Source organism: Rattus norvegicus, chromosome 11, assembly GCF_021556685.1.
Source record: "Rattus norvegicus strain SHRSP/BbbUtx chromosome 11, alternate assembly SHRSP_T2T, whole genome shotgun sequence".
Classification (NCBI taxonomy): domain Eukaryota; kingdom Metazoa; phylum Chordata; class Mammalia; order Rodentia; family Muridae; genus Rattus; species Rattus norvegicus.
In genome coordinates, this window is record NC_141544.1 from 91614705 (window position 1) to 91632877 (window position 18173).

Here is an 18173-nt window from a genome sequence, read left to right on the forward strand (position 1 = left end):
CATAATGAAGTCCAGGCCTGGTGGTACATTTCTTCAATCCAGGCAGCCAGACCAGAGTCAAGTGGGTCTCTTAGAGTTCAAGACCACCCTGGTCTTGAAGTTCAGAGTAGCTAGAGCCACTCTGTGAGACAATGGTATCTTTTAGGTGCATCTTTAGTTTTTTTTTTTTTTTTTTCTTTTTCTTTTTTTCGGAGTTGGGGACCGAACCCAGGGCCTTGCTCTTGCTAGGCAAGCGCTCTACCACTGAGCTAAATCCCCAACCCCGCATCTTTAGTTTTAAATCTTATAAATTCATAACTATTTCATTATGTGTAACCTTTGCCCAGTATTAACAATGCACGGCTGAACACTTCAGAAAGAAACTCTGGTAGCACAAACAGTGTGACTGCCTTCACGAGTGCAGATCTGAACCACGGTGGACATCGTCAGCCTTTGAAATCTGGCTTCCGGGGGAAACCAAGGGTCCTTCACTAACAGGTATTCCCATGTTTAAAACGTGATTTCACTTACGTTTTTAGTTTCATTCAGGTGCACATGAGGAGTCTTTGTGCCTGAGGCCTAGTGGAGAGTAACATTAGAGTTGGGTGAGTTTCTGGGAGGCTGCTCCTGGCTGGGGCTGCTCCTGCCTGAGGCTGCCCCTCATCCTTTGTAGAGAAGTGCTTCCTGGTCCCTACTCCACATCACCCACGCCCAGAGTCATGAGGGGCTTCTTTGTGGACTGTGGCTACTCAGAGAACCTGTTCTCTCCTCTTGGTGAATGCATTTCATGCTGTGCTCGCTAGTTTTCTGTCAATGCAACACAAGCTAGTCATGAGATAGGAGGGAGCCTCAACTGAGGAAATGCCCCCACAAGATCTGCCGTAGGGCAATTTCTTAAATAGTTTAAAACTGTTCAACTCTGCCAGGCCTTGTGGGGGCTGCTCTGTAGACTCGAGTGTTAATGATTATCAGAAGAGATCATCCGCCACCTGGTGCCCAGCTTTGAAATTGCACCCCGGGACTTTCCAAAACCCACCAGGAAGTCTAGTCTGCAAGTCCACAAAGACTGAAACCTTAAATGTCTTCTGAACCAGGAGCAAAGCGATGGTGACGTTGCTTCCAGATGAAGAGTCTCAGTCTAGACAGCAGTTAAAACTGTCACAACCAAAATAAAATTTTTGAATATAAATTGCATTATGGATCTCTTGCTTCTGGTGGTCTGTTCCAGGATGAAGGTTAAACGTGTCCAGGAAGGAGCTGGGACTGTAGTGCTCGGATATTCTCAAGAGGAAGGTTTAAAGGTCGATGGCCCTGTAAATGCAGGATTCTTTTGGAGACTCATCATTGTCTTTGCGTGAAGACATGTTGCTTTGCAATCGTCTCAAGTGTTGTGTCAAACTCTCTGGTTATGCTTGGGTCACAGCCCACTCTCACATCTTCTGTGATCAGCATGCAATGGTGAGTTCAGTCATCCATCTGCAAGTTGCCCTGCTTGCAACAGCACCCTTTCTGGAAGGCAAGCCTAGATATTGTCCAAACAGAGCTCAGTCCATGAGAGGAGTGCAGCGCTGTGGTATCAGCAAATCGATGGCATCAGCAGGGATTCAACCAGAGGTTGGACATTAGCCCCCGAGCATTGGCCTTCTGGACATACCAGGTACACCAGGAACGTCTCTATCAAGAATATAATCTCAGCAAGGCTGAGAACCACTTAAAACAGATAGAGAAGACAGATGCCAGCAAACACAGAGCAAGGAAGTAGAATTGGCCTCTGTGAACTGGGAGATTATCTCCATGATGAAAGTTCGAGAAGGAAACAAGAGAAACTTTAATGGTATCTATGAAAAACATATGGAGTGCAATTGCCAGTACCAAAACATCCAAGGCCTTTATAATAGCCTTAGGCTGAGGAATTTCACCATGGCTAGCCGAGAAGGCTCCCTGGAACCAGGTGTGATCCCACAGTCTGGGGTCTTCCACTTCCTACCAGGGAAGAGGTCAAAGTTTTCTTTGGACCGTACACCAGTTGGAAATCAAGGTGGTGAAGATGAAGGTGTTCAGTTCGGACCATTTTTTGTGTGTTCTCCCACAGCACCCGAACCCGTTAACAACTTCTTTAGTTTTGCGTCTCAAAGGCATGAAACAGAGCAGCGAGTCTGCGGCAGGGCCTTAAAAGCAAGAAGAATTTAGCTCATTTTTTTATTTCAAGACTGTTTTCCTGCATCCCTGGGTTCTCTTCACATGTCGGCCTTAGAAGAAGTTGGCTCGCAGTGTGGTGTGTGGCTTCCTGGTTGGTTTCATCACTGTTTGCTTAGGGCACAGGCATTTCATGAATGTCGGTCTCTAGTTTGCCATTGCTCACACAGTCACGCTGCTGCACAGGTCCTGTTTCAGACCAAGCTGTGTCTATGCTTGTGTAAGCACCAGTGATAGGTTTACATAGCGTTTTGGATTCTAGTGTGTCTATGTCAAGTGTGTGCATTGTTTTTCTCTGCTAGTATATTTCTGCAAAAATGATGGTCTTGGAAAATGTTGGCTTGCACTTAACATGTGTTTTACAGTTTTGTATTTCCATTTGTGCTACTTTGGTTTGGAGGTGTGCTTATGCCAGTGAAAGAAATGTGTTCTGTTTATATTTTAAAATAATTTATACTGATAAAGTTATTTGTTGATTTTATTGATCTTTGTTTTAAAATAAAGATGCTTTACTTTTCTTTTTTTAAATTACATTCTGAAGAGAATTAAATTGCCAGGCAGTGGTGGTGGGAGCCTTTAATCCCAGCACTTGGGAGGCAGAGGCAGGGTATCTGAGTTGAGGCCGGCCTGGTTTAGAGTTCTAGGCCAGCCAGTGTTATACAGAGAAACCCTGTCGGGGCTCGGGATCTACAGCAGCATCTGAAAGGCAGATCCAGGCAGCAGAGGGAACAGAAAGCCAACTGGATGTGGTCAGGGTGTAGATCAGCCCTACCTCAGGGATGTCCCATTCACAGAGACACAGAGACGGAGATCGATGCAATAAGCAAGAGGTTTAATGATCCAGTGTACTGGGGTGGCCCTGTAATCAAGACAAATGTGACCCTGAAGAACAAAGGCACACCTCCTTTATACTGTTTCAGGGTATAGGGTTTAGATTACAGCGAGAGTTGGTTATTTCTCATTGGCGGGAATTATTACCTTTTGAATTCATTGATGGCCACCTGTTGTCCTTTGAATTCATTGGAGGCCCTTGGTGGGGAAATATCTTTGGCACGCAGAGGGGCTGGTGAAGGATCCCATCCTTACTGGGATTAGCTCCACGCGGATGGGGGACACCAACAAGGGTGGTTAGCTCATTTCCTGGGACAGGGTGTTATCCTAAATTCTTTGGACAGTGTGTTAAAGTCCCAGCCACCTGGTGTTTCCCTAAGGCAGCCTTTGTCCTTAAGTTTGAATCTTACAAGGGCTATCTGTGGGAGAAGGAGGGAGAACTCAGTGAGACTAACAGAGGCAGGGAAAACCCTGCCTTTTTCAAGACAATGAACAGCTTATCTAGGAAGAGGGAAGCCTGGGGAAACTATTGGGGACTTTGAAATACATAACAAGTGCTTGGGACCGAGGGAGTCTGGAGGCCAGCATGGGCCACAGGTATAAGTCATTGGAACCATGTGTCTCTTTTGCTGGAGGTAAAGGAAGCCGCTCCTCAGTAGATGAAAACCGGTTCCACAGGCTCCCGGGGAACGCTAACTTTTATCCAACTTCCACAAACCATGCTGAACTAACTGGGTCTAGACTCAGTTTTGGAGTAAGTATGTGTGCCTCCCCTTTTGGGGAGTGGAGATGGGGTAACTGACAGTGAACATTGTAGTCTATAGCCAAAGCTACTTGGAAGGTTGAGACAGGAAATCACTTGAGCCCAGGAATTAAGCAGCAGACTGTCCAACTGTCTTGAAGCAGAACAAACACCTCACAGGTTCAAGTAAGACAAAAACAAAGAACATACCTTGCGGGTCGAGAGTTCTGTTTATAATTAAAACAGTTTGCTTGGTGTTAAAATCTAGCTAAGAGATAAGTGCGTTTGTCCTGTGTCAAGTCCCTGCTAATTAAGGCCTTGATTTGTAATCAAGAGCGAGTTCGGCTGCCTCTCTCTAACACCAGCGCTGCCTCTCCCTTGCTGAACTCCAGCAGAAGGAGAAAGGGGTAAATAAGGAGGTGCCCATACCATGGCTCGGTACCAAGCAGACTGCATGCAAATCCACCGGAGGTAAAGCACCCAGGGAAACAACTGGCTACAAAAGCTGGTCGCAAGAGTGCGCCCCCTACTGGAGGGGTGAAGAAACATCATCGTTACAGGCCTGTGGAGATGAACTCGGACCCCATCTGAAGTCTACTGAACTTGAGATTCGCAAGCTCCCCTTTCGGCGTCTGGTGCAGGAAATTGCTCAGGACCTCAAAACAGACCTGCACCCCAGAGTGCAGGCAGTTATTGGTGCTTTGCTGGAGGCAAGGGAGGCCTGTCTGCTTGGCCTTTTTGAAGATACCAACCTGTGTGCTATCCATGCCAAACGTGTAAAAATTATGCCAAAAGATATCCAGCTAGCACGCCGCACACGCGGAGAACGTGCTTAAGAGTCCACTATGAGGGGAAACATTTCATTCTCAAAAAAATATTTTTTCCTCTTCTTCCTGTTATCAGTAGTTCTGAATATTAGATATTTTTTCCATGGGGTCAAAGGTACCTAAGTGTATGATTGCGAGTGGAAACATAGGGGTCAGAATCAGGTATTGGCAGTTTCTCCACGCTCATGTGTATGTGAATTTTTAATATAAATGTAAGCTCTGAGCCATTAATGTAAGCAAAATGTTTCAATGAACACATTTCAACACTTCAACCTTCTAACAATTATAAATGAACCTGTCAAAATTTTCTGGACAATGCCAAACTTTGGATTTTTTTTTTTAAAATAAGCAACTAAATGGTGTTTGTAGCACTTTTATCATACAGTAGATTCCATCCATTCACTATACTTTTCTAACGGAACTGTCCTACATGCAAGTCTATGCTTTTAGTGTTGTCTGTCTTCTGTGCTGTTCTTGTATGTTTGCTATTAAAATACATTAAACTAAACTAAATAAATAAATAAATAAAGAAAGAAAGAAAGAAGGAGAGAAAGAGAGAGAGAGAGAGAGAGAGAGAGAGAGAGAGAGAGAGAGAGAGAGAGAGAGAGAGAAAGGAGTGAGTTCCAGGTCTGATGCAGACTGCTGGTAACCCCGGCTCACCGCTGTGAATCTTTGCAGGTGTCTGCACATTCACTTGATACATGCCCTTGCCTTTGTTCCTCCAGCTTTCCTACTCTTTTAAAAGTGGATAACCACCCCCCTTCTCTCTCCCTCTCCCTCTCTCTCTAACACACACACACACACACACACACACACACACACACACACACACACCCCTTATCTCCCCTATAAAAAGAACTCAAGAGGACAGTGGGGGGCTGTTCTCAAAATCCCTACCTAGGGGAGGCATCCAGCTGGCCAGCCTAGAGAGCACTCAAATACAGCTCTCATTTGAACAATGGTGGACTTGGTTCTTTCTTTCTCACCAATCTTAGGATTAACAATATGGGGCTGGAGAGGTGGTTCAGACGTTAAGAGCACGGACTGCTCTTCCAGAGGTCCTGAGTTCAAATCCCAGCAACCACATGGTGGCTCACAATGATCTGTAATGGGATCTGATGTCCTCTTCTGGTGTGTCTGAAGATCGCTATAGTGTGTACTCATATAAAAATAAAAATTAAGGGGTTGTGGATTTAGCTCAGTAGTAGAGCGCTTGCCTAGCAAGCGCAAGGTCCTGGGTTCAGTCCCCAGCTCCAAAAAAAAAAAGAAAAGAAAAAAAAATAAATAAAAATTAATTATAAAAAAAAACAAAAAAATATAATGCTCTGGCCATATTTATTGAGGTTTTTTTTTCCCTGAAAGATATAAATGTGGGTTTTCGTAATTAAGCGACAAAGAATTGTACTGATTAGTACAATTTTTTAGTACAATTAGTACATTTTTTTTTTAGTATAGAATAGAGTTTATTCAGGGAATGGGGGTGGAGTTAAGAGGAGCAGAGAGGGATGGAGAGAGAGAGAGAGAGTGACTGAGAGAGAGAGAGAGAGAGAGAGAGAGAGAGAGAGAGAGAGAGAGAGGAGTAGAGAAGAGGGGCAGAGGTTGGCCATGAGCACGTGGAGTGGGGGGGGGTGGAGAGAGCAAAGCAAGAGAGGAGCAAGAGAGCAAGAGCATACTGATTAGTCTTCTGTCGATACATGAACAAGAATTATCTGAAAGGAGGGCATCTTAATTGAGAAAATGCCTCCATAAGATCCGACTGTAAGGTATTTTCTTAATTCGTGATTGATGGGGGAGAACCCAGCCCATTGTAGGTGGTGTTAGCAGTTTTAGAGGCACCACCCAACAGATGCCTAGCAACAGCCAGGTAGGAGCCTAGCTTGCTATAAAAGGACAGTTTGCCCCTCCCCCACTCTCTCTCTCTCTCTCTGTCTCTGTCTCTCTGTATGTGTGTGTGTCCCCTTCTCTGTCCCCTCTCTTTCTCTACCTCTATTCCTTCTCAATCCCCTTCTCATGTCTCAAAGTAAACTAGATAAACTTCATTTGGTACTCGAGCAGTCATGGCTGGTCCCTCAGGAGGGAATGTCTCAGCACCCTCTCCAGTCACATCATGCCACCGAATACCAAAACATCTCAGGTGGTGCCATCCTGGGCTGGTGGTCCTGAGGTTGATAAGAAAGCAGGCTGGACAAGCCATGGGGAGCAAACCAGTAAGCAGCACCCATGTGTGGCCTCTGCATCAGCTCCTGCCTCCAGGTTCCTGCCCTATGTGTTCCCTGTCCTGACTTCCTCCAGTAAAAGTGTATGATCCTGAAACCTAAGCCAAGAAAACCCTTTCCTCCCCAGCTTGCTTTGAGTCATGCTGTTTTGTCCCAGCAATAGGAGCCATAACTAAGACAGGATTTTTGCCCTTCTCCCATGTTCACAGAAATTTTTAAAAAAATAAACAGAAAGAACAGAAAAAACAGAACGGAAGGGCTTCCCTTCCACTTTCTTCTCTTGGGTACAATATCTTAGTGTTTTATTTATTTTATATATGTGAGTATACACTATTGTTGTCTTCAGACAGACCAGAAGAGGGCCACTGAATCCCGTTATAGATGGTTGTGAGTCACCATGTGGTTGCTGGGAATTGAACTCAGGACCTCTGGAAGAACAGCAGTCAGTGTTCTTAATCACTGAGCCTAACTTCAGCCCTAACTCTAGGTTTTAAAAGTGGCCTTTCAAAAGATTTTATATATTCTCAATATGTACACATGCATGCACGCGCACGTGCATGCGTGTGTGTGTGTGTGTGTGTGTGTGTGTGTGTGTGTGAGAGAGAGGGAGAGAGAGAGAGAGAGAGAGAGAGAGTTAGAGAGAGCAAGCCCACATGGAGTTCATAGGACAACCTTGTGGAGTCCATTCTCTCTTTCTACCTTTACTTAGATTCCAGGATCAAACTCAGGTCATCAAGCTAAGCACTTCGTCCACTGAGCCATTGCTATAACCCACATTTCTCAGTTTTATTCCAAAGTCTTGCTGTATTTCTCAGGCTGGCCTTGAATTCTCTCAATAACCTAGACAGGCATTGAACCTATGATCCTCCTGCCTCAGCCTCTGAAGTAGCTGGAATTAGAGGCTGGTGCCTCCAGCAAAGGGGCACCACCCTTGAGTGTCTTCTACCTGCAGGGAAGACTCCAAGGTCTCCAGAGCTCTCGGACCCCCTAGGAGTTACACAGCACCTTGGACATAGTCAGAAAGATGCCAAGTGACTAACAGTCTGGCAGGCACTTACTGTTGCTGTCTTATCCAAAATATTCTTTTTCTGGTGTGTGTGTGTATGTGTGTGTGTGTGTGTGTGTGTGTGTGTGTGTGTGTGTGTGTGTGTTGTGTGTGTGTGTGTGTTGTGTGGGTGTGCGTGCCTATGTCTGTGTCTGTCTGTCTGGTAACAGGGTTTTACTTGGTAGTCTAAATTGATCTAGAACTCAAGATCTTGCTTCACTAGAATTATAGGTGCGTGAAAAAAATAAAATACAATAAAAAGGAAAGAGCATGACTGGTCCTAGCTATGGTGGAGGAGAGCATTTATTATGGATATTTGGGAGAGCAGAGCCAGGGGCAGGAACATCTGGGAGAGTCCAGGGTGGACATGACCAGATTAAGCTGGGCCCAAGATGAGGGAGGGGGAGGAAGAAGAGAGGGAACCAGGTTCAGCATCCAGGAGGTCCAAAGAGAGTAGATGAAAAGGCCAGGTAACCAGAATGGTTGGATTGTACAGGGAAGGGCAGCCCAAGCACTGGACTAGAGAGCTCAGGGAGAGATGTGGGTTGTGTCAGCCAGGAGGGCCCTGTAACAGGTAGGGACTGAAGGATGCAAGGAGAGCTAGGCAGTTTGGTTCACTCTGATGTGCTAAGAAGGCACCTCAGATGTTTGTCCCAGGTTTGAAACCCAACATGCTAACACGCCCATGCTAACACGACAACATCCTAACACAACAACATGCTAACACGCCAACGTGCTAACACGCCAACATGCCCCTCTGCCCCCCCCCCCGTCAACATCTTATTGACAAAATCAAGAAAAAAAATGAGACAGGATCTCACTATATGGTCCTGGCTGTCCTGGAACTTGCTATATAAACTAGACTGGCCTTGGATTCACTGAGATCCACCCACTTCTGCCTCTGCCTCCCCAGGGCTGGGGCTAAAGGCTTGCACCAGTTCTACTTTATAATCAACATTTTTTTTAACCCAAAATAACTGAAAAACATTTATCTAACTAGTCACAGACTTAAGCAAGCCCACAAACCCAATTTTAAATCGGAGCTCAAAATCAGTGTCTGCCCGTCTTGTAGGATAGCTGTTGAAGTCAGTCTACATCACTGTGTCCTAAACAGGTGGATTGTAGACACAGGATAGCACCACCCAGCGTTCAAAAAGCCCAAACTGTTCTTTATTTTATGCGTATGGGTGTTCTGACTACATGTGAGGGCACCACATATATGGCTGGTGCCTGCAGAAGTCAGAAAAGGGCCTCAGACTCCCTAAAACTGGAATTATGCGTGGCTCTGAGCCACCATATGGCTCTTGGAAACTGAACCTGGGCTCCCCTCCAGAATCACAGACACTTGCTCTTAACCTCTGAGCCATCTCTCTAGCCTCTGTGCAATTATTTAATCAACACAAGGGGGGGGGGATCTATGGTTTCACTGAAAGGTAAGAAATGCAAATTATAGGTCATAATTATACTCATTTTTTAAAAAAAGTGAGTAATTGTGTATCGTATCTCATACATTTAATATCAGTCCATGAGAGACAGAGGCAGGGGTGAGTTCAGTTCAGCCTAGTCTACATAGTAAGACCCTGTTTTGTTTTGTTTTGCTTTCGGTTTTAATTTTGGTTACATTTGTGTCTATAGGGGAGGGGAACCCACAATGCCCTGGAATGAGTTGGTTCTCTCCTTTTAAAAACAAACAAACAAAACAAACTTTTAACACTTCCTTATTTAAACTTTCAAAAAAAATTCTTCTCCCCTACAGTATACAGTATGTCCCTGTGGATTGCCCTGGAGCTGTTTATATTTTGATGCTAATTCCATTGCCCTAAGAAGGGCTGCCTAGGATGAGGAGTGAATCAGGCACTCAGGTGACTTCTTAGAACCTTCCCCCCATTTTAACTTGTAAAATAAAGGCAAGAGCAGGTGATTGGGCAGGGGAAGGTTAGAGTTGGGGGAGAGAGGAGGGGCGGGGCTCGATGGAAGAGGAGGAGGTAGAAGGAAGTCGGAGCTGAAGCACATGGCCTGGAGAAACTGCCAATTAAAAGGGATCTCATAGCTAGAGAATAGAGTAGTGTAGCGGGAAATCTGCCCAATCTAGGTGCACAGCTTGTATTCATGTTAACTTGTGTTTTCTTTGCTCGGGTTTATTTAGGTTGGAGCGGTTACTGCGACAAATTGGCACCCAATCTCTCCATTAGAACTCAACTAAGCTGAGAAAAAAGTTCACCAACCCATCCAAGCATAGAGCTCTGGCAGAGATCTAGGCTGGAGCAATGGTGGACTGAAAGTTGACTGGGTCTGAGGGGTCTACAGAGAACTGCAGAGAGGCTCTCTCCCCAAACCCCAGGCAAACACTATAAATAGAAAAAAAAAGTAAACCTTTCCCCCCAATTTAGCCGTAATTTTTTCTTTTCTCCTTTTTTCTTTTTTTAAAATTGAGCTAGGGTCTCACGACTTTGTGGTCCTGAAAGACCCTCGCTCTAGTCTCGGGATGGTGCGCACCAGGAAACACGAGAGACTGGTCTTGATGTAAAAGCATGAGGCCATTTAATATTAACGGAGCTCCGGGCTGACATGTATCTCACGTAGGAGACAGGGGAGTCGACCCTGAAACTCAAAAGTCAGGGGTTTATATAGGGAAGGCTAGGGGGTTTGGCGCGGTTTCATACAATTGGCTGTTTCAAACAGCGGCGGCTAATTTCTGGCGTGGCTATAAGTGATTGGCTCATTCAAACATAGCAGTGAGATCTCAACATAGCAGAAGAGTACGTGCTGACTGGGGCGTTCGGGTTTTTAGAAGCCAGGGGCTTATCAGGGTTTGAAGGACATCTGGTTCAAGTGTGACTCTGAGTAAGCTGGGGGAGGTTCCCTCCTGCGAAATGGTTTATGAGTCAGTCCTCATAACTCGGGCTGGTTTCTGTATTCCTTTTCTTTATCTCTATGGTCTGTTAGTCCTAGCGGCCGGGCGGGCGGGCCCCCTCATGCCTGGACTTGCCTGGGCTTGCCTTTCACGGTTTTTAGCCCTGAGTCTGTGAATTTTGAAACTTACTCTTTTAATTTCCTTTTATTCCCCTCTTCTTCTTTTGACTCTTATTCTAATCATAGAATTTTGATAGCAAGTCTTGTATTTGGTCTCACCAGTTGTCCTAACTGACTGGTACTGTTGTCTCAGAACCATCAACTGTACAGCACCCACTCGATTTTTAACAAAAGCAATTAATCTGTTTGTCATGCAGGGGCCAAAAACTAAAACCAAGAAAATTATTAGTAATGGCCCAGCCATAGCAGAGTGTAGGGTAGCCATCCAGGGAGACCGAGTGAACCAAGACTCAAACCAACATTGTTAAGTGTCTCTATCTTTTTATGTCTTACTAAGTCTTTAGCATCAGGATTCTAATCTAGACACTATCTAAACCTACATACAAAGGTCATGACTGTCTTTTAGAACTTCTAAAGTTATATAGGTTAGGCACAGTCCCAAGAACTGTTAGGAGTACTAACATATGTAATGTTATATCATTTGTAATAGAAATAAAGCCTATCTCTACACCTATTCTGATGGAACCCAGGGCAAACATGAAATCTTTGTTTCTAAAGCACACTCTTTAAGTGAGCATTATAGCAACCTCCCAGTCACGTCTCTGATGTATCCACTTATCCAATATGTAAGTCTAGGGAGCTTTTAGAAGATCTGAGTGTCCCTCTAGGTCCCAGCTCTCAGCCCCAACAGCAAGTATGCAGCTGGTGAGGGCTGAGACTTGACGGCTGTCAGTGTGGTCAGCAGCACCAGGTACTGTCCTTTCCAGCGAGGCTCAAGTGTCTGGGCTCCGTGTCGTTGTATGTATTTGCAGTCTCCGACCTGGAACTGATGAGATGTCTCGGGGGTCCCCGGGGCATAGGCTGCTGCCAGCTGTGAGCAGATTTCTTTCTGTATCACCTGTAGGTCTTTTAGCCTGGCATACAAATCATTATTACTATGACATGTTGGTTCAGTAACATCATCTAATATAGTCAGAGGAGCTGAGGCCCCATATAAGATCTCAAAGGGGGTATGGCTGAATCTGGAAGGGGTATTTCTTGCTCTGAAGAGAGCAAGAGGGAAGGAGTGTCACCCAGTCTGCGCCAGTCTCTATGGTCAATTTGGTCAGGGTCTCTTTTAGAGTTTTATTTATTTACTCTACCTGTCCTGAACTTTGAGGTCTGTAAATACAATCAACCTCTAAATACTTGGCCACACCCTGGCTTACCTTGTCAATGAAAGTAGGGCCATTGTCTGACGAGATTACCTTGGGCACTCCAGACCTGGGGAAGATTTCTTCCAGTATCTTCTTAATGCCTACCGAGGCCGTCTCTTGTTTGGTGAGGAAAGCTTCTATCTATTCTTGGAAAGGTATCTACAAGCACTAGGAGATACTTGTGATCATATTTTTTCAGTAAAGTTTACTTTGACTCTTCGCTAAGCTCTCTAGGTCTCTTTGTCCTGTTTGTTTATTAAGCATTCACTTACTGACATATCTTATACTTTTTATTGTCTCTCTGGCTAAAATCTTAAAGTCTATTACATACACCTTAACTGTTTGGACAAACTTCTCATCTCTTAAATGAGTCCATTTCTGTATTTGGCAGTCTCTTCTTTGTTTTCTGGGGAGTATAGCTTTTCTCTCCAGTGTGTCATTGTCCGTTTATCTTTTAAGTAATTTGGGCCTTTTCTTCTGTTGTATATTCTAAGTGAGGCCATCCCCTAGTCTGATCCCAGTTCCCAGTGGCTGTCTCTTGTAGGACTGTAACCAGGATAGGCTCCTGTATAGCCATTTCTCGAGCCACTTGATCTGCTTTGTTACTGTCCCATGTCACTGAATCTCTTCCCTCCTGATAACCTGAGCAATGAATAGTACTCACAGTTGTTGGCTTCACCAGGGCATCCAAGAGATGGTAAAGGCATCTGTGGCGCTGATGTGCGGGGGGGGGGGGGGGGGATAGAGGTTTGTCCATCTCAGATGACATTTGTGTTGTCCATCATGGCAGCACCCACTCATCTCTGGCCTTCATGAAGAGAACTGTTCCCGTCTGTGGACAAGGTCCTCGGCTTTCAGCAGGTGTCAATCAGCCAGTCGCAGAGGTCTTTCTTCCACCCATGGGCTTCTATCAGTGCTTGACACTCATGTTGTGGTGGTTCCAGGTCAGGATTGGGCAGCAAGGTGACCAGATTGCCCCCAACTGGTGGAGAATCTAGTTCATGGCAGCTGACCAGTGGTCCCATCTTTTGGGACATTCTATTCAAAGGCAAAACATCAGCCACTCTATCACAGTTTAAGTCCTGGATTGGGTGATAATTGTTAGTGCCCGACTGGCAGGAGTGATGTGTTCCAGGCAGATCAGGACTAAGTCACACATCTCCCAGCATCAGGTACTGGTGCACTGAGACAAGTCTTAAGCTCCACATACACAGTCTGCAGATATGTATACACATGGCCTCACCCAGCCATTTCAGCCCACACAAGCCATTTTGGAAAGCAAATTTCTCATGAGCAAGGGATGGGGGCAGTCAGGGATGATCATGAACTAGTGGGTTACCCAGCCCACGCCAAGGTCTATTGTTTTTCGGGTAGTCCATAAGTATTGTTTGTTGTCAGTAGCCCCCTGTACTCAAGGTCTTTTGCTGGACACTAGTCCATTTGGGCATAGGAGCACAGAGTATTAGGCCCCCCGTATTCACAAAACAACTGGGTGGCCTTCCCTTCTAACTTTGTGTATAGCCAGCATTGTAGGACCGAGAGGCTTGCCTTCATAGCCACTGGAGAGGTCCCTCTTGTTCTTCCTGGGGCAGTCCCTGACCCAGTGTCCTTTTTCTTTGTATTAGGCACACCGATCTTTAGCCAGGAATTTTCTCCTGTTGTCAGGTACTGTCTTCCTAGGTTCCCTAATTACTGTGGCCAGTATATGTTCCTCTCTTGTCTTTTATCTCTCTTTAGTTCTCTAACTTTCTCCTCTTTTTTTCTCTTTTCCCCTAGCTTCCTGTTCTTTTTACCTTTTTTCTTTCTCTTTCTCAGTCTCTCTGTTTAACCTTATTTTCTCTGTAACTTATACTAACTCTCTCAGCAACTTAGCTTAACCCCTCAAATTTCTGTAGCTTTTTCTTTATATCTTTTCCTTACCTTAGCCAGATTGGTGGGGCATTTTCTAGCCCCTCAGAGACCCACCCTTGGAGCCTGGCGGTAGACCTGGCGCTCCCTACCTTCAGGCGTATTGAAGCCAACAGGCAGAAGTGAGGGCCTTCCATCCATGTCTGGAACATTTTTTTCTGGTCTCTAGTAGGATTCTGTCTTTCCTTGGTGGTAAAGAAGACCTGTAACAGTTACTAACAAGCATCTCAAGTGGGATGTTGAGAAAACAAGAAGAGAGTCCAGAAAATAGAGGTCTGCTGAAGAGAACGAATAGCATCCAGTCACACAGCTAAACCAGGAGGCTTTCTTGGGACAAAAAGGCCTTTTGTCTGTGAAACAGAAAGGTGAGCAGAGGGGCAGCCTATCTGTTACCGGCTGTCTCTCTGGACTTAGATTTTCCCTTAAGGAGTACCTCCCCACAGTGTCAGCTCTGTGGCTTTATCACTCAAGAGATCCATTCTCTAAATGGCACTAGGCTTCCAGTAAGAACTAATAACAAAAGGATGGAGAGATGGTTAGAACCTGGGTGTTAGATACTAAGCAGCTGACAAAAGAATTGTAACCAGTTCACCTGGGACCACCAGGACCTTTTTTCGTTGTCATTTTTGAGGCAGGAGTCAAAGTTGAACTGGGCTTCCTGCCTCTTACATCTAATAAAGAGATTGTTAATACTGTAGTACCAACCTTTAATAAAACTATATAGCTCTCTCTGTGTCTCTGAATACCAGGACTTCAGTAGTAGTCCTTTACCAAGCTGTCTCACTGGGTTAAAGGCCCATGGAAAAGAAAACATTAATCCTTACCTTGGCCACAACCAAAGCCTGAATTTTAAATTTTGACTGGCAAAACAAAGTTCTTTACAGTTTGATGTAGATTCTTTTTGAAACTATTTTAGGGGGTTCTCTGCCCCCCAACCTGGGGCATTTTAACCACAGGGGCAGGAACTGGCTGTTGAGGGGATAAGATCAAAGACACTCTCCATGTCAATGATGACTAACAGGGAAGGTTACTTAATGTTGGAGATCAACTCCTCTCTTGGAATAGGGACAGCAGATAAGGCAGGCTCCCTTAAAGAACTTCTCTAATGCTCCTTCTGTGAGCAAGTATTGAAGGTCTGGCCACTGAAGGCAGCAACTGAAATTTTTTTTCCATAAAACAACCACTAACTCTACACTATCTTTTTGTTGTCAAAGCGTTAACCTAGTCTGGCCTCCTCACCTTGAAACTCTTCTTATGTTGACTTGGCCTGGGCTGTGCCGCTGCCCACGCGCAGCCTGTAGCTTGCTAGCAGGCCTGTATGTTTGCCACCCTCAGCCCCTACATTTTCCTACTCTGTGTTGTCCCTTCCTTAGAAGCTGTGAATGTTTAAGCAACCGGGAGAAATTTTCTTTAGGATCTAAGGTAAAGCTTTCAGGTTCTTGTTAATGCCTGCTTCAGACAGGGGTCACTCGCTAACCTGGAGTCCTTCACACACAACTGTTAACAGCGGCTAGACTGGACAAGGGGAGTGAAGGTAGGGGCATCTCTCCTTGGGGAGGAGGCTCAAGAGAGAAAGATAAAACTCCTGGCAGAAAACAATTTTTCTCAAGCAAATTATTTTTAACTTTTAACTTAAGCACCAAGAGGATCAAGTAAAACTCTTTGACGAACAAAGCAAACAGTTCCATGATTTCAAACACAGTCGTCAGTCCAAATTCAAAAACGAAACAAAAGCCAAAAAGACACTCGACAATACCACAGAAAACAAACCAGACAAACAAGACCAAGACAAAGTATCCTATAACCAATTTCCACAGATGCCTGGTACCTTCAGTACCTGGCCCAAACTGCAGCTTAACCTTAGCTGCTTCTGGGATGAGATGGACCATCTGATTCCACCTCCCAACAGGATTCCAGAGTGTCCTCTTGCCCTAATGACCGTCCAATGGTCTCGAGTCAAAGACAGAGGGGTCGTCACGGTCTGACCCATAATAAAGAACAAGTACAGGGACAACAGAAAGACAGAGACAAAAATCACCAACACGTTCAGACACTCTCGCCCCCGTTTGGACTTATACAACCAGCCAAACGCTACCTCAGATGGGGTGGGATCTCGCGTCCACTCCCGCCTGGGTAGAAGGAGCCCTCCATCTCCTTGGTTCCAGAAAAACACAGTCAGGTCCTCCTGACTGCCCACAGTTGGGCTCTCCCGACTGCTCTCTGCCTGTGGAACGTCTTCCAGGGCTACAGCCTGTGGGACTGGGGCGTCCCCCCTTCCGCGGCCAGAGAATCCTTATGGACCGCAGAGGCAGCTGCACACATCCACTCTCTAAGCACTGACCAGAGGGAGATTCCAGACTGGCACCAACACACACATGCACACACATACACATGGCAGCCGCACTTTCACATTTAGCACTCACACCAATATACCTCCAAGGGGCCTTCGGGTCACCAGGGGCTACACACCTATCCCGGATGAGCCCCCAAATGAAAGACCCTCGCTCTAGTCTCAGGATGGCGTGCCCCAGGAAACATGAGAGACCGGTCTTGATGTAAAAGCATGAGGCCATCTAATAATAACAGAGCTCCAGGCCGACACGTATCTCACACAGGAGACAGGGGAGTCGACCCCGAAACTCAAAAGTCAGGGGTTTATATGGGGAAGGATAGGGGGTTTGGCGCGGTTTCACACAATTGGCTGTTTCAAACAGCGGCGGCTAATTTCTGACGCGGCTGTAAGTGATTGGCTCATTCAAACATAGCAGTGAGATCACAACATAGCAGAAGAGTACGTGCTGACTGGGGCGTTCGGGTTTTTAGAAGCCAGGGACTTATCAGGGTTTGAAGGACATCTGGTTCAAGTGTGACTCTGAGTAAGCTGGGGGAGGTTCCCTCCTGCGAAATGGTTTATGAGTCAGTCCTCATAACTCGGGCTGGTTTCTGCATTCCTTTTCTTTATCTCTATGGTCTGTTAGTCCTAGCGGCCGGGCGGGCGGGCCCCGTCATGCCTGGACTTGCCTGGGCTTGCCTTTCACGGTTTTTAGCCTTGAGTCTGTGAATTTTGAAACTTACTCTTTTAATTTCCTTTCAGTCCTTGCTAGCCTGAATTAGCTGTGTAGCCAGTCTGGTTTTGAAATCATAGAGATCTTGTCTCTGCCTCCCGAGTGCTGGAGTTAAAGACATGCACCACCACACCTGGCTTTTCTTTTGTCAATATTTAACATTTTAAAAAGTCATTTAAAAGCTGGAAAGCTCTGCAGGTAAAGGTGCCTGGAGTCAAATCCGAGGACCTGAGGTCGACTCCAGGGTCCATTTGGTGAAATGAGAGTACAGACTCTGGCAAGTTTTCCTCCGACCTCTACGTGTGGGGTGTGGCGCGAGGCGTGGCCGCCTCGTCCTCCCTCCCCAAATACATAGAGGTTAAATGAAAACCAATTGCTTTATCTATTTATTAAAACCATTTAAAATGTACTCACTTCTTATGCACGTGCACGCGGGCGTGAGTGTGGCGGTCAGAAGACAGCTTTTAGGGGATCATTGAAAGCCTGACCTCAGAAGTGCCTTTCACCTCGTTAGGGCAGGGTCTTGAAAGACCCTTGCTCTAGTCTCGGGATGGCGTGCCCCAGGAAACACGAGAGACTGGACTTGATGTAAAAGCAAGAGGCCATTTAATAATAATGAAGCTTTGGGCCGACACATATCTCAGGCAGGAGACAGGGGAGTCGACCCTGAAATTCAAAAGTCAGGGGTTTATATAGGGAAAGCTAGGGGGTTTTGGCACGGTTACACACAATTGGCTCATTCAAACATAGCAGTGAGATTACAGCAAAGAAAAAGAGTATGTGCTAGAAGTCAGGGGCTTATCAGGGTCTGGAGTACATCTGGTTAAAGTATACCTCTGAGTAAGCTGGGGGAGGTGCCCTCCTGCCAGATGGTTTATGAGTCAGTCCTAATAGCCTTGGCTGGTTCCTGCATTCCTTCTCTTTATCTTTATGGTCTGTTAGTCCTAGCGGTAGGGTGGTGCCCCGCCATGCCTGGACAGTGTTTAGCCCTGAGTCTGTGGATTTTGAAACTTACTCTTTTAATTTTATATTTTTATTTGTTTTTTTTTTTAAGATTTATTTTATTTATGTGAGTACACTGTAGCTGTCTTCAGACACACCAGAAGAGGGCATCCGATCTCATTACAGATGGTTG

General features: G+C 45.6%; 2 pseudogenes; both read left to right on the forward strand.

The window, feature by feature from the left end:
- The first annotated feature begins 1298 nt into the window (after positions 1–1298).
- Positions 1299–2169, forward strand: Ccnb1ip1-ps2 (cyclin B1 interacting protein 1, pseudogene 2; annotated as a pseudogene).
- A 1423-nt stretch (positions 2170–3592) lies between these two features.
- LOC148002679 (histone H3.3A-like) lies at positions 3593–4741 on the forward strand (annotated as a pseudogene).
- The last annotated feature ends 13432 nt before the right edge of the window (positions 4742–18173 follow it).